Raw genomic sequence first — 17,750 nt, forward strand, 5'->3', positions numbered from 1 at the left:
CATATGAACTTTGAGTGGACACAATTAACTTTATAACACCTGACTACCTAATGTAATGAAAAAATTTGCATCAATATGGCATTTTCAATCACTGTTACCTTGTTCTACATTTCCTTTCCATAGTTCTGATCAACTACTATAGCATAAAATTTGATATGTATATTTGTGCTCTGTCTCCCTCCACTGGGATATATAGAAGGAATTTTCTACAGGGGTCAAAGGCAGTGCTTAGTACATGGTAAACACTCCATGCATTGTGTTGAATGAATTAATTAAATTAATTTAGTTATTTCCTATTGATGAACATAACTGGGTTATTTTCAGTGTGGTGCTATTCTAAAGAATGTGTTACAAATATTATTTTCCCAGGATACATGTGCATCAGTTTCTTTTGTACAGTTTTCCCAAGAAGTGGAATTGCTGGGTCATAGGTACATGTATTATATTCATTTTCTAGGGCTTTTGTAACAAAGTACCACCAACTGAGTGACTTAAAACAACAGAAATTTGTATCTTAGAGTCTAAAGACTTGAAGTCTGAAATAAAAATGTCAGTAGGACTATGATCCCTCTGAAAATACTAGGAAATATCCTTCCTTGCCTATTCCTAACTTCCTGTGTTTATTGGAAATCTGTGCATTCCTTGGCTTATGGCAACGTAACTCCAATCTCTGCCTCTGTTTTTTTTTTGTGTGTGTCTTCCTTCCCTGCCTGGTAGTGCCTCTGCACCTCTGTCTCCATATCTCTCCCTCTCTTTTCTCATAGAAGGACACACGTTACTGGTTAAGGCCTACTTTAATCCTGTATGGCCTCTTTTTAACTTGATTGCACCTGCAAAAACCCTATTTCCAAGTAAGATCACATTCACGGATACCTTGGTTTAGTACTTTTCCAAGATACCATTCAACCCACAATACTTACTCTTTCAACATTAGTAGAAAGTGCCAAAACATTTTCCCAATTAACACTGCCACCAGTGGTTTATGAGAGAGCCCATTCCTCCATGCCCTCGCCCACACTTATTATTGTCAGCCATTTTAATTTAATTTAATTAATTTATTTTTTTTAAATCAGGGCAGATGCTTAGGGTTTCTGGTCAGAGTTGAATGCCAAGTTCTAGTGACAGAGGCAACCATCCCCATGCATTCTTTTTTTTTTTTATTGTTTAAAGTATTACATATAGTAGTATATATATATCTCCTTTTTTCCCCCCGATTGACCTTCCCCCAGCCTTCCCTACCCCCTGTTGCATGGCCTCATCCCACCCCCCAGTGTCTTGTGTCCATTGGTTGTGCTTATATGCATGCATACAAGTCCTTTGGTTGATCTCTTTCCCCCCATCCCCAACACTCCCCAGCCTTCCTGCTGTAATTTGACAGTCTGTTCAGTGCTTTACTGCCTCTGTATCTATATTTTTGTTCATCAGGTTATAATGTTCTTTATTTTCCATAAATGAGGGACATCATGTAGTATTTCTCTTTCATTGCCTGGCTTATTTCACTTAACATAATGCTCTCCAGGTCCATCCATGCTGCTGTAAATGGTAAGAGTTCCTTCTTTTTTATAGCAGCGTAGTATTCCATTATGTAGATGTACCATAGTTTTCTAATCCACTCATCTGCTGATGTGCATTTAGGCTGTTTCCAAATCTTAGCTATGGTGAATTGTGCTGCTATGAAAAATAGGGGTGCATATGTCTTTTCTGATTGGTGTTTCTAGTTTCTAGGGATATATTCCTAGAAGTGGGATCACTGGGTCAAATGGGAGTTTCATTTTTAGTTTTTTGAGGAAACTCCATGCTATTCTCCACAGTGGCGGCACCAGTCTGCATTCCCACCAGCAGTGCACGAGGGTTCCTTTTTCTCCGAATCCTCACCAGCACTTGTCATTTGTTGATTTGTTGATGATTGCCATTCTGACAGGTGTGAGATGGTACCGCATTGTCATTTTGATTTGCATCTCTCGGATAATTAGTGACTTTGAGCATGTTTTCATATGTCTCTTGGCCTTCCTTCTGTCTTCTTTTGAAAAGATTCTATTTAGGTCCATTGCCCATTTTTTTATTGGATCATTTATCTTCCTTTTATTAAGTTGTGTAAATTCCCGGTAGATGTTGGAGATTAAACCTTTATTAGTGATAACATTTGCAAATATGTACTCCAATACAGTGGGCTTTCTTGTTGTTTTGTTGATGGTTTCTTTTGCTGTAAAAAAGCTTTTTATTTTGATGTATTCCCATTTGTTTATTTTCTCTTTAGCTTCCATTGCCTTAGGAGCGGTATCAGTGAAGAAATTGCTTCGGCATATGTCTGAGATTTCTCTGCCTGTGGATTCCTCTAGTATTTTTATGGTTTCCTGTCTTATGTTTAAGTCCTTTATCCATTGTCAGTTTATTTTTGTGTATGGTGTAAGTTGGTGATCTAATTTCATTTTTTTGCATGTATCTGTCCAATTTTCCCAACACCATTTATTGAAGAGACTGTTCATGCCTCCTTTGTCAAATATTAATTGAGCATAGTGGTTTGGGTTGATATCTGGATTCTCTATTCTATTCCATTGGTCTATATGTTTGTTCTTGTGCTAGTACCATACTGTTTTGAAAACAGTGTAATACAATACACTGTAATACAGCTTGAAATCTGGTATTGAGATCCCACCTACTTGGTTCTTCTTTCTCAGGATTGCTGTGGCTATTTGGGGTCTTATTTTATTCCATATGAATTTTTGGAGAGTTTGTTCTAGGTCTGTGAAATATGCCATTGGTATTTTAATGGGGAGTACATTGAATCTACAGATTGCTTTGGGTAGTATGGGCATTTTAATGATGTTGATTCTACCAATCCATGAACATGGTATGTTCTTCCATCTGTTTACATCTTCTTCTATCTCTTTTTTCAGGGTCCTGTAGTTTTCTGCGTATAGGTCTTTTACCACCTTAGTTAAGTTTATTCCTAGGTATCTTAATTTTTTTGGTGCGATGGTAAATGGGATTGCTTTTCTAGTCTCTCTTTCTGTAAGTTCACTATTGGTGTATGGAAATGCCATAGATTTCTTGGCATTAATTTTGTATCCTGCTATCTTGCCAAATTTATTTATTAAGTCTAATAGTTTTTTGATGGAGTCTTTCGGGTTTTTTATGTACAATATCATGTCATCTGCAAATAAGGACAGCTTTACTTGTTCTTTTCCGATTTGGATGCCTTTTATTTCTTCTTCTTGTCTAATTGCAATGGCTAATACTTCCAGTACTATGTGGAACAGGAGTGGTGAGAGTGGGCATCCCTGTCTTGTTCCTGTTCTTTGGGGAAATGGTTTTAGTTTTTGCCCAATGAGTGTGATGTTGGCTGTGGGTTTATCATATATGGCTTTTATTATGTTGAGGTATAATTCTTCTATTCCCACCTTGCTGAGAGTTTTTATCAAGAAAGGGTGTTGGATTTTGTCAAATGCTTTTTCTGCATCAATTGATATGACTATGTGATTTTTATCTCTCAATTTGTTTATGTGATGTATCATGTTTATTGATTTGAGGATATTGTACCATCCTTGCATCCCTGGGATAAATCCTACTTGGTCATGGTATATGATCTTTCTGATGTACTGCTGGATCCGATTTGCTAGAATTTTGTTGAGGATTTTGGCATCTATGTTCATGAGGGATATTGGCCTGTAATTCTCTTTCATTGTATTGTCTTTATCTGGTTTTGGTATTAGGGTGATGCTGGCTTCATAGAAAGAGTTTGGAGGCGTTCCTTCCTCTTGAATTTTTTGGAATAGTCTGAGGAGGATAGGTTTTAGTTCTTTGAATGTTTGGTAAAACTCCCCTGTGAAGCCTTCTGGCCCAGGGCTTTTGTTTGCTGGAAGCTTTTTGATGACTGCTTCAATTTCTTCCATAGTTATTGGCCTGTTGTGATGTTTAGATTCTTCCTGATTGAGTTTTGGAAGGTTGTATTTTTCTAGGAATATGTCCATTTCCTCCAGGTTGTCCAGTTTGTTGGAATAGAGTTGTTCATAGTGTTTTTTAACAATCCTTTGTATTTTGGTGGGGTCTGTTGTTATTTCTCCTCTTTCATTTCTGATTTTGTTTATTTGGGTCCTCTCTCTTTGCTTCTTGGTGAGCCTGGCTAGAGGTTCATCAATCTTCTTTATCCTTTCAAAGAACCAGCTCTTGGTTTTGTTGATCTTTTATATTGTTTTTTTTTCTTTTTTTTTTTTTTTTTTTGGTCTCTATGTCAGTTATCTCCGCTCTGATCTTTATTATTTCCTTCCTTCTGCTTACACTGGGCTTTTCTTGTTGCTCTCTTTCTAACTCTTTGAGTTGTAGGATTAGGCAATTTATTACCATTGTTTCTTGTTTTTTGCATTGGGCTTGTAGAGCTATGAACTTCCCTCTCAAGACTGCTTTCACTGTGTCCCATTGATTTTGGATTGTTATGTTTTCATTGTCGTTTGTTGCCATGATGCTTTTTATTTATTCTTCGATTTCTCTGGTAACCCAGTCACTGTTTAATAGCATGCTATTTAGTCTCCAGGTGTTTGATTTTTTTGGATTGTTTTTATTGTAGTTGATTTCTAGTTTTATGCCACTGTGATCTAAGAAGATGCTTGATATGATTTCTATCTTCTTGAATTTGAAAAGACTTTGCCTGTGACCCAATATATGGTCTATCTTTGAAAATGACCCATGTGCAGTTGAGAAGAATGTATATTCTGTGGCTTTGGGGTGAAATGTTCCGAAGATGTCAATTAATTCCATCTGGTCTAGTGAGTCATTTAGGATTGATGTTACTTTGCTGATTTTTTGTTTAGAGGATTTGTCCAATGGTGGGGTATTAAAGTCTCCTACTATGATTGTATTGCTGTCAATCTTTCCCTTGATATCTTCCAGGAGTTTTTTTTTTTTTTTATGTATTTGGGTGCTCCTGTATTGGGTGCATATATGTTTACCAGAGTTATTTCTTCTTGTTGGATTGCTCCCTTTATTATTATGAAGTGGCCTTATCTCTTTTTATGTCCTTCACTTTGAGATCTAATTTGTCAGATATAAGTATTGTTACCTCCCTTTTTTTTTTTTTCATTTTCATTCGCCTGAAAAACCTTTTTCCATCCCTTCACCCTCAGTCTGTGTGTGTCTTGTTTTCTGAGGTGGGTTTTTTGTAGACAGCAGATATATGGGTCATGTTTTCTTATCCAGCAGATGTATGGGTCTATGTCTTTTGATTGGGGAATTTAATCCATTTACATTTAAAGTTATTATTGATAGGTACTTGTTTGTCGCCATTTTTATTCTTTACCCCTGTGTTCCTTCTTCGTTTTCTATTTGTTTTTTTTACAGCAGACCCTTTAGCATTTCTTGCATTGCTGGTTTGGTGGTAATAAACTCCTTTAGTCCTTTTTTTGTCTGTGAAGCTCCTGATTTCACCTTCAATTTTAATTGATAGCCTTGCTGGGTACAGTATTCTTGTATTCAGACCCTTCCTTTGCATGACTTTGTATATTTCATTCCATTCCCTTCTGGCCTGATGTGTTTTTGTTGAAAAATCAGTTGCTAGTCTGATGAGGGATCCTTTGTAGGTAACTTTCTGTCTCTTTCTGGCTGCTTTTAAGTTTCTTACTTTGTCATTGGTGTTTGCCAATTTAATTATAATGTGCCTTGGTGTCGGTCTTTTGGGGTTCATTTTGCTTGGGAGTCTGTGAGCTTCTTGGATTTGTGTGGGTTTTTTCTTCCTTATATCAGGGAAGTTTTCTGTCATTATTTCTTCAAACAGGTTTTCTATTCCTTGCTCAGTTTCCTTTCCTTCTGGCACCCCTATTATGCAGATGTTGTTTTGTTTCGTGTTGTCCCAATGTTCCCTTAGGCTTTCCTCCTGTTTTTTAATTTTTTTTTTCTAGAAGCTGCTCTACTTGGGTATTTTTTCCTACCTTGTCTTCTAGCTCACTGATGTGGTCCTCTGCTTCTTCTAGTCTACTATTGATGCTTTCTATTGATTCTTTACAGCAGCGATGTCATTTTTCATTTCTTCTTGATTCTTCATTTCCTCTTGGTTCTTACACATATTGTTGAATTTGTCTTCCATTCTTTTCATCCACCTTATGCCAATTTCTCTGAATTCTTTCTCTGACAGGTTGCTTGCCTCCATTTCATTTACTTCCTTTACTGGTGATGCCTGCTTTTCTTTCATATCCGGGCTGTTTCTTTGTCTCCCCATGTTCTCTCTTCTCTCCATGTCTGGTTATGTAGTTCTCTCTTTCCTTCTCCCAGGTGAAATCTGACCTTTCTGTGGTGGCGTGTAGAGCTCAAGACATTTTAATTTTAGCTAATCTGGTGATTGTGGTTGTATCTCCTTGATGGTTTAATTTTAGAATTAGCTTGTCAAGTTTCACAAAATAACTGCTATATTTGGATTTTCATTTTATTTTTATTTACATTTTATACACTGGTTTATAAACCAGTTTGACAACAACTAATACCTTTATGCTATTGCTTCCTAATATCCATGGATATGGACTGGTATGGCATTTTCTTAGTCTCTTTAATGTCACTCAATAAAGTTTATAAGCTTCTCCATTAAAAAGATAATTGAGGTCCATATACTTTTTTCTCTAATTTAGGTTCCAACAGTTAAGTATGGACTGAGAAGCTCTGGGTAAACCTGGAGTGTAGCCACAGCAAATTAAACAAGGTGGCATGACACAGCAGACAGAAAGAGGATCTAAGGTTTACCTTCCGTGGCATTTATGATGTAATCACTGCAGCGCAGCAAATAACCAATAAAAAGATGTGCATGACTCACTGAAGCAAAGTGTTGAGTAGGCACTATGGTTACTCAGAACGAAGGATTGGGGGTACTTGAACTGAACTGTTAATCTTCAATTCAAGTATCCTAATGCCTTTTCCAAGCAAAAGAAAGAATTTGTCACTAATACTTATCCCTTATAAAGACTCTTCTACTAGTATTTCACGTACAGGAGTTCACAATTTGGGGTTTAAAATTTCGCTTTAATACTGTGTGGTTATTTTAGATGTTTGGACAAAACTCAGGGCCAATGTTCACTTTGCTGTGTTTTGATTTCTGTACTTTGGCAAAGCAAAGGATTTTGTGGGTGATTATTTTTCTGAGTAAATTATTTTTGGATTCCACATGTCACCTACACTGTCCTTTCAGAATCATCAAACTGTGCTATTGATTTTTATTTTGAAGTTCTTAACATATATGGATATGTTTTCTCCATTAGTTATGAACCTACTTATACCCCATTATATATAATAGCATTATATAATAAATTCATAGATTAAAAGTACTCTTTCTTTTCAAATGTAATTTAAATGTGCTAGTATAAATATTTTGGCATACAGAAAGCATTTTTAACAAGCAGTGGCATTTAAACTATTTTATTGAGATGGCATGAGCCCAGAAAACTTGTTGGAATTTACAAATATAATTTGAATTATATTTTACTTTGTAAGCCAGGGCCAGGAGAAGTATTAATTAGAAACATGACTCAAAGCCATAAGGAGTGCTTATTGATTCAGATCATGAAAAGGCTGGAATGATCAAAAGCAAACATCCATCTTCCTCTTCATCCAGGGTTTAGGAGGTTAAGTGCAATTTGTCTCAAATCCTTGGCATTAACCCCATCTTGTAATGCAGGCAATCAACAACTCTATCCATCTTTAGGATGTAGTATATTAATTAACAAAACCACTCAGTTAACAGCACTGGGTGAAATATACCACTTGTTCTCCCCTTTCCTCATCTATTTGAATGCATAAGCAATCGTCACCTCAAAGAAAATGTCTAAAACTCCTAAAATGAATACTTGTTTATGTTTCAACTCCACTAAAAATAGGTGTCCTGGTATTGAAAGCAAGGGCTGGCCTAGCATGCATGTATAGACATGAACTATTTGGTACGATTTATTCACTCTATTTTGTTTTATTTAATTATATCATCCACTGGTAAACTTATACTCATAAATATGCACCCATAGAAATGTCCTCTCTTTTTACACATTCTGAGGCTTAGAAAGGTTAAGTAGCTGCCCAAGGACACATAAATGTGGGTTGCAGTAAAGCTTGACTTTTAACTGAGGAAGGAGTGTCTTCGGAATTGAGAATATTTCCCCCCACTATACTAGATGGTCTCCCAGGAATGCAAAAGTATCACAGAGTAATCACAGATGTGGTTAAATATTTATATATGAGGTTAACCAGCTTAGCATTATTTCAAATCAGAGTGAAAATTAGTGAAATAGTATAAATGTCCAACAGTCGAAAAATGGTAAATAATTTATGGTACAACAAAATATTATTTCACCATTAAGAACATGTTTTAAAAAAAAACAGAGCCATTAGAATATACTTATAATATAAAGCAGAGAAGTAAAATCATGTTACAAGCCACTAGGAAAAATATGACTCTATTTTTGTAAAAAACTGTATGGGGAAAAACAAGACTAGAAATAGACAAAAACATTTTCAGATATTATTTCTATTTTGTGATTTGGGATAATAAGTGGCTTTGATTCTCTTCTGTATATTTATCAATTTTTTTAAATTGTCTACAATGATCACATATATTTTATGACCAGAAGATGGTAAATTTTATTTTATAATAGAAATGTAGAAATGAAACTCTTTAGCTTATTGAAGTCTTTTCTTCTAACCTTCAGAAAATATTTATGAAGTAGCCACCATCTTTCATGTGCTCAGAATTGAAATAGAACACAGAATTGTGGTACCTGGGCTCTGCCTTCAAGAAGCTGCCCATCTAGCTAAGAACTGGAGAAGGGCATGCATATTGAGCATGCAGATGATATGTACTGAATATATATTCAATGTCTCCTATGTTCTAGGTTTTATGCTAATCATATTCTCCTTTAATCAAGACTACAATTCTGTGAGGTTAATGTTTTGATCCTCAATTTACTTAAGAATGGGCTACAGAGGAAACTGCCTAGGTAAATGGTGGGGCTGGTGTTCAGAATCCTGGTCACTGGCTCCAGATGTTTGCTATTCACACTGTTCTTGTGGCTTCTCAAGAGAAAAACTGGAGCCCAGAGAGATTTATCTTCTGGTGGAAGAACTAGAATAAGCAGTTTAAATGGAGAGATTGATCAACTTTGACAAGTTTGATAAACTGATTCCCCCTGCCAACCCAGCCCCCACAGGACGAGCTGAGTTGACAGGTTATTTTATTGTCACCTAACAGCCAGAGATGGATGGGAAACAGGTGAGTGTGTTTATCTCCTCTGTGGCATCTGTAGAATGACCATGGATCATATTTAATCATTTGCTTGCCTGTTTATTCATTCAATATGCCTGTTTATTCATTCACCTTATAGGTAGCAACAACTAGGCTGGGCACTTGGGAAAGGATATGTATAAAATGGAATTAATACCCTCTGGATGCTGACAGTGAGGGTGATCTTCTGGACAATTAGTGGTAAAATGTGTGAGGAAGAAGAGAAGTCCTTGAAGAAGAGAAGATCAAGACACACAGAGAACATGCATAGAGAGACATCAGGGATGCAGGACCGCAGGGATGTGCGCACTTGGAGAGGAGGCCATGTGAGGACACAGGAGAAGGTGGCCATCCGCAAGCCAAGAAGAAAGGAAACCTGCTGATACCTCAGTCCTAGACTTCCAGTCTCTAGAACTGTGAGAAAATAAAAGTATATTGTTAAAACCATAAAATAAAGCCTGTTTTATTTTGCTATGGCAGCCCGAGAAAACTAATGCATTAGGTTAGGCCTCACTAGGAAGATGAGATTTGCACAGCTATTTGAAGGGGAATCCGGGGGAAGGATGTTTGAAGCAGAGAGCACAGGCACAACCAGGAACCCCAAGTCAGGAGCTGACATTACATTTGAGGAGCAGCAAGAAAGCCAGGCCTCTGAGGGAGAGTTGGAGTATGAGGGGCGGGGGGACGTCCGTAAGAGCTGAGGAAACAGGATAACAGGCAACATTCAAGCAGGGCTTAGAATATTGTTATGAGGACCTTGGCTTTTGCTCTGGGTGAGATAGGGAGCCATTTCAGGAGGAGGAGGATGGCAATGCAAATTGTTACAACCATTTTGATAGATAGATAGATAGATAGATAGATAGATAGATAGATAGATGATAGATAGAAAGAGACTGATTTGTTGTTACACTTATTTATGTATTCATTGATTGATTCTTGTATGTGCCCTGATGGGGATTGAACCTGCCACCTTGGCGTATCAGGACAATAATCTAAACAACTGAGCTACTCAGACAAGGCAGAACTCAGACTCTTAGAAACTAATGTGGCCAAGAGCCAGTGTGCAGCCCAGGATGTATGCATTTAGGGGTGGGGTGCAGTTCAACTTATTAGTTTGTGTGCAGGTGAAAAATTGGTTTCTCCTGCCAGAAAATAGATAAGTGATGCCAGAAATGAAGACAACTTCTAGAATTATGAGGTAAGTGAAGGAGACTAAAAAAAAATATTAGTTCTTAGCCAGAAAATAGACCTTTTGGATATTGTAAGAAATGTTAAATTCATTGGTGATTAGAATCTATGAAATAAACAAGGTGGCCATATGTTCCTTATGAGAATTAGTAAAAGCAAAACTTGTGAAATAGATTAAATAAGTGTTTCAGCCAGGGCAGGAACTGCTCATCAAGTGAGAGTTGGAACATTTACATATAATTTTGCAATGATATGAAACTACGTGGTAAGGGAAAATGACATATTATTATGGCTTTTCTGGAATTTTCAAGGGTTTCAGGGATTCTCCTTCATGAGTTAAAGAATCTATTGTTATGTAATGAGCTCATAAAGATTTAGTATCTTCACAAACAAGACATGAAGATCTGCCTATAAAAATAATTAATTGGATAGTATATTAACATTGGCAGAATTTAATAGGACATCCTGCCCTATTGTTGAAGTACCCATTTCTCTCTTCTTTAATCAGAAATCTTCTTCATATTTTATTTTCATCACTGTGTACTTTTGATCCTTTCCCTTCAAGTCTCCTGCCAGGCATTTTCCGATGGAAATGTTTTACCATTCACAAATGCCTTACTGTTTAATGTTCTCTCTGAAAGTTCAGAAAGTGACATAGACAATGTCTAATTATTAGCTTGTGCATTATGACCAGTGTCAACATTGTTCCACCTTACATAATTTTATGGACAGAATGTGTTTTAATTAAATACCATCAGACTAATTTACTTTGGATCAATGGGCAAGCTAATAACAATTACAAGATGATTGTGTAGACAAAGCCTATTATAGAGACAAAATCTGTTTCGTCTAAACAATTAAAATGTAGCAGCATAATATTTGATATATTAACTGGAGTGTTTCATTCTTGGCATCCCCTTGCACCTCTTGCTTTTCCCTGGTTCAGTCAGTGCTGTGCCCCTGGTTAATAAGTTAAAACATTGTCCTGTCACATTTGGATGAGTTGATCTAAACTCAGAGAATAAGAGTAAAGTTCTTAACTTGGGCATTTTAAAAGTGTAAAGTCTTTTGAATTGGAAAAAGATCAACTCAGGCATTTTTTCTTATTCCTGGAAATAGTTCAGATGGTCTGGACTGAGGGATGGAAACGGATAGTTAGAATGGAAGCAAGAGAGCAAAGGTCTGTGTCTCTGAGAGGGGGCCATTACTCCAAACCTGTGCCAGACTGGACAGCCTTCGATGGGTATGAAATGGGTGGAAGAACATTAGAGAGTTTTAGGGAACTTGAAAACGGAGAGACATTTTGCCCCGGGCTTCTTGGGTAGAAACCAAGAAAGCAGCAAGACTCAGATTGCCGGCCCCGTGGGGATTGCATTTAGTCATCCATTTCCTCATTTGTCTGCTCAGCATGTTTTTTCTGCCTACCTAGTGTTAGACACTGTGGTTGACACCGGGAATACCAATGTGTAGGAACATTGGCCTAGGAGCAAAAGCAATTGTTCAACAAACCTCTTTGCTCAGCTGATGATACTTCCATCCCTCTAGTGTTCAGGACAAAAACTTGGCATCATTTTCAACTCCACTTTCTCTTATGCTCTGTATCCAATCCAATAAGAGAGTCAAAATATATCCAGAGTCCAAATACTTCTCTCCACATCCACTGCTACTAAAATACCTCCAATGGGGAGCTCCTTGCCCCAATCTTTCTCCTAAGAGTTTGTTCTCAACACAACAACCAGAGAAGTCCCTCTATAATCTCAGTCAGGTTATGTCACCACTTTGGTCAAAACTCACCATGAATTCCCCATTTCACTCATAGTAAAAGCCCAAACTAAACCACCCCTCCCCATTGCCTTTTTGAAGGCACTTTTTAAAAAAGATTTATTTATTTATTTTTGACAGTATTACAGATGTCCTCCATTTCCCACCCCCCTTGTTCCCACCACCTAGCCCTCACCCCACCCGAGGCCTTCCACACTTAAAATTAAAAAAGAAATTTGTTTATTGATGAGAGAGATAGAGACAGAGACAGAGACAGAGAGGGAGAGAGATGAGAGAGACACATCAATCAGCTGCCTTCTGCATGCACCCTACCCGGGATTGAGCCCACAACCCGGGCATTTGCCCTGACTGTGAATTGAGCTGGTAACCTTTTGGATCCTGGGATGATGCTCAGCCAACTGAGTCACACTGGCCAATACCATTCCCCACACTATTTTTTTATTTTTTTAATGGAATTTATTGGCTTGACCTTGGTTAATAAAATCACATCAGTTTCAGGTATATAATTCTATAATACATCAACTATGTATTGTATTGTGTGTTTACCAATCCAAGTAAAGTTTCCTTCGGTCACTATTTATCCGCCCTATACCTTCTTCTACCTCCCTGCACCCTACTTCCCCTCTGGTAATCACCATGCGGTTGTTTGAGTCTATGAGTTGTTGTTTTTCTTAATCCCTTCACCTTTCTCACCCATACCCACAACACCCCTCCCCTCTGACAGCTGTCAGTTTGTTCTCTATGAGTCTATTTCCATTTCGTTAGTTTATTTTGTTCATTAGATTCCACATATGAGTGAAATCATATGATACCTGTTTTTCTTTGACTGACTTATTTTACTTAGCATAATGTTCTTTAGGTCCATCCATGCTGTTGCAAAGGGTAAAATTTCCTTCCTTTTTATGGCTAAAAGAATATATGCACCCCTATGTTCATTGCAGTGTTATTTAGAGTAGCCAAGATTTGAAGCCATCTCTTGCTTTTTTCAACCTGGCTCACTCTACTCTGCCTCAGTGGATTTCTGTTCTTTCTTAAGCAGGATCACTCCTGTCCTCAGTCATTTGTACAAGTTGTTCCCTGTGCCTGGAATGTCCTTCTCTCAGCTACCTACTTGACACACTTCCTCACCTCTCTCAAGTCTTTGCTCAAATATTATCTTCTCAATGAGCTCTGTTCTGATAAGCCTATTCAAAATTTCAAGCCACCCCTCTAGCCTGCACTCCTCATTCTCTTTACCCTACTCTACTTTAGTCCATGGCACTTATTAAATGCTAACATACTATATAATAAAACTTATTTTTATGCTTGATTTTTATCATTTATTTCCTCATTTCAGAATGCATGCTTCATGAAGCCGGGATTTTTGTCAGTTTTATTCACTGAGGTTTCCTAAGAGTCTAGAATTAAGCCTGAAACATAATAGGTATGCAGAAGATATTTGCTGGTAGAGACTGTTGAATGAATTGCTTCATAATATAGTGTAGAAAATAATTCAATGATTTCTCAAGCACTTAAAAGTAGCACAATTGTAGTGGAAGGTCTTAGTCCCAGGGGTTCCCTGACCACATTAGGCAAGGAGGTGGGCTCAGAAATGGCTGGGGGGAAAGTTCAACCTGAGAGACTGTGAGATTAGAACCAGTGGTATTACAGCAGCAAACACTGTGGATGGGCGCTTGGGCCCTGAGGATAAGGGTCATTGGGGTAAAAATGTAGAGCAGGGAGGACAGTTGGCCACCAACAATCAGAGAACCCCCACCATGCCAGCAGCACTCTGTAAGATTCCTGTTATTTAGATACAACTTTGGATAAAAGGCAGATTAATTTTTCTTCTCCTGGCAGAATATGGGTTTAAAATAAAAGTAAACTAACATATATCAAAACATCTTGCCCAACTTCTGTAATTCCTCAGTAGACTTGATCCAGTCAATTACATCATAGCAAACATATGAAGTGTAGTACTAAAAAAATGAATGAATGAAGCGGAGATAAAAAATGTCTGCCTTATTCCATTTTCCTTTGTGAAAAAGTCAGTTTTTCATGTCATGCACTGTGTTAAGTCTTCTTATTCAGATTTTCAGATTGTGACATAATTTCTCAGAAGCCTGAGGAGCTATATTAGATATTTATCCTAATATCCTGCCATTGTGTGTTTCAACAGACACAGCATTCTTACCTTACAGACAATTAAATGTAAAATTTGCTTACATTTATGCTTTTCAAAAACCTTACTAAATATCTACCATATGTGATATTTTTCTCTACAAATTAAATACAGTCCGAATTGCCAGCAGCCTCATGGATTTCTTCATCTGTGTTCCAATGGGACATCAAGAATAACATGTCCAAAACAGAACTTAACCTCAATCTCTCAGTCCCCTTCTCCATTCCTTAACTTGGCCAAAGTCATCATCCCTCTGGTCATCCAAGCTGGAAACTCTGGCATCCTTCCAGAACAGTGCTATTCAAAGTGTGGTCTCCACATGAGTGCTGGACCATAGTCACCACTGTAGCAAGATGAGGACAGAAATTGAAAGTAAACATCAGAAACTTATATCAAGTTAGCATTTTTGAAACATCCCGGCACATCGTCATTTTCTTTTATTTCACAAAAGTAGGTAGTGGTCCACAATGGTTGGAAATTCTATAAATTTGACTTCATCAAAATAGTTTGAGAACTGTCCTCAACTGCTTCTTTGCCCTCACCATCTATAGATGCTGGCATCAATTCTGAAATATCTTCCAAATATAGCTCAATTTTAGTCTCTCCTTTTCTTAAATTTAGGCTTTCATTTCTTACCTGGCCTATGACAATGGCTAGGTAACTGCTTTCTTTCTCCTTAAGCCTCTCCACTCCTTCTTCCACCATATACCACATTGCCTCTAGAGCAATATTTGAAGATCTAAATAGATCATATGCCTCCCTGTTTAAAAATCTGGCATTGTTCTCTGCTAGCCACAGAATGAAGTACATGTTTCTTTGCATGTTTTTAAGGTTCTCCACAATCTGGCCTTTTTCCATTTTTCAATTTAATTGTCCACTCTCTGCTCTGTATTCTATACACAATCCAAATCAATTTTATTTCAGTTACTAAACATACCTTACTTGTTGAGACCTCTGCAACTTGAAAGATTCCATTTTATGTAACTAATAGAGGCCTGGTGCATGGATTCATGCACATTGAAAGTAAATTAATTAGAAGGTGGCCATCAGGGTGGGACTGGGTGAGACGGCTCAGACACACCCTGGAGCCAACCTCCCACTAAGGGCATCTGTGGAGCGAGTGGGGTCCATCTGGCAGGTGGGATCCCTTGGCCTGGCCTATGGGGATCGGGCTGAAACTGGCAGTCTGACATCCTCTGAGGGGTCCAAGAGAGCAAGAGGGCACTCTGTAAAGTTGCTGTTGCTCAGCAGCTCCCATGAGCATCTTCTCCCTGGTGGTCAGTGCACATCAGAGCTACTGGCTGGTCGCTTAGGCTTTTATATATATAGATAACTGTCAGCATTTGCTCCTTGAAAAAATCCTTCTTTTCTATAACACTCCACTCAACAGGAGCAAGTTGAGATTGGGATAATAGAAGCAGAGCAAAGCTCATTGGCACATCTGTGTCAGAAGTGAGTATAGAAGTGAGCACATCAGAGCAGGTTAAGAGAAAGTCTAAAGCTTGGGGTGAGGGATAAACAGGCATGGATCTGGGAAATAAGAAGCAAATCCTGTCTAACAAAGAATAAATTTTGGTATTATTGAGGAGAAAACTTCTGAGTCAAAAGTGATGCCATGATACTCACCAGAAATAAATCTAGGGAACCAAACAGCATCCAGACCAAGATGCTATCTGAATCTCAAACAAAAGCGCTCTGCCTACACTGAGGTCTGCTAGATGCTTTGTGGATACTCTTGTTGGTTTTGACTTCCATATGTCCATGTGCTGAGGTTCTCATTCTGGGATGCTTTATGTCAAAGACTCAAATATGGTCTGCTCAGATGTCACCTTCTTTTACCTTCTTCCCACAGTTTTCTTAGTGTGTATGCTTGTACGTTTATTAGCTGTTAATTGACTGTATTGTAGTTACTTATTTATTGCAATATTCCCCCACTCTGCTAGACTATGAGCATCTGGAGTACAAGACTGAAGTACTCCAGTACCTTATTATCTTCATATCCTCAGTGCCTAGCACAATTCATTGGCATAAAATCGGCATTTGAAAAAAATGTTTGTGGAATGAATTAAGTGAATATACAAGTACTTAATTAGGAGTAGAGTTCGAGCATCATTTTTGGTTGTCCTTTAGTTTGCTGCATAATTCATTGGAAAATCTTGGGCAGTGTCACACCAGGGCAGTGATCTTTTAATCTCAAGTTTCCAATTAACACTTCATAGAGGAAAGTTAATGTACAATTGTACACAATACCATATTGACCTGTTCTGGGAAAATAAATCCAGTACTAGATTCATATGAGGAATTAAGTTGTCCAGCTTATAAATTAATCTAGTTCAGAGGGCAGCAATCTTTTTCTGAAGTAAATAGGTATATTAGGGTTTACGGGCCATACAGTCGCTGATACAGCTACTCAACTCTGCATTTGTAGTGTGATAGAAACCATAGACAATTCATAAATGAATGAGTTTGGTAGCATTCCAGTAAAACTTTATTTACATGAACAGGCAGTGGGCCTGAGTTGGTCTGTGGGATGTAATTTTTCCACTCCTTATCTAGTCAATACTTTGAATACTTCATTTTCAGAAGGCATCAGATGAGAGCAAGAGAATAGACAGACTAGCTCAACTAACTTGAGCTAGTTACTTGAGATTAGTTATCTCATTTATTCCTTATAGCAGTCTGCAAAATATATATTATTATCTCATTTTATGGATGAGAAAAGTAAATTGTTCAAATTATCTAAGTGGCTTTTTAAGATCACATAACTAGTAACATATGAACTCTTGATTTCAACCAGATCGAGGTAACTACAAAACACACTTCCTTTACTAAAATGCACGTTCTCCACTTCACTCTAAATTGATCCTTTGTTGTAAGAGATGTGAACTGTGACAAGTTTAAAGTTGCCTTTTTATCCATCAGAAGAGGAATGGCTCTACTGTGGTAATAACCCCGGTTATCTCAAGTACATGAAGTACCAATGTAGGCTTATGAAATACAACACTTCAGTGAAAGGAGTTTAGATCTTAGGTATTGTGGGTATTTTTTATTTTTTATTCTGAGAAGGTTTAGTTATTTTTCAGAGGGAGCAAAGAGAGTCAACTGAATGCAGATACACTCCACTCACTCATTCTATGTGTTCATCTCTGGTCAGCAGGGCCTTGTTTCATTTCGTCTTCACTCAGACTCAGACTGAGAAAGACCCCGACCTCTGAAATCTCACTGATACCTATGGTAGGGGGATGGGAATAAAGCAGATCATGCATATATTTTATAGGCTTCTGCCAGAATTTATACATAATAGTTCTACTCACTCTTCATTGGCTAAAGTAAATTAGATGGTTTTATCTGGTTTCAAGGGTTCATGTAGCCTGC

The sequence above is a fragment of the Cnephaeus nilssonii genome, assembly GCF_951640355.1.
Source record: "Cnephaeus nilssonii genome assembly, chromosome: 1".
NCBI classification, from domain to species: Eukaryota; Metazoa; Chordata; class Mammalia; order Chiroptera; family Vespertilionidae; genus Cnephaeus; species Cnephaeus nilssonii.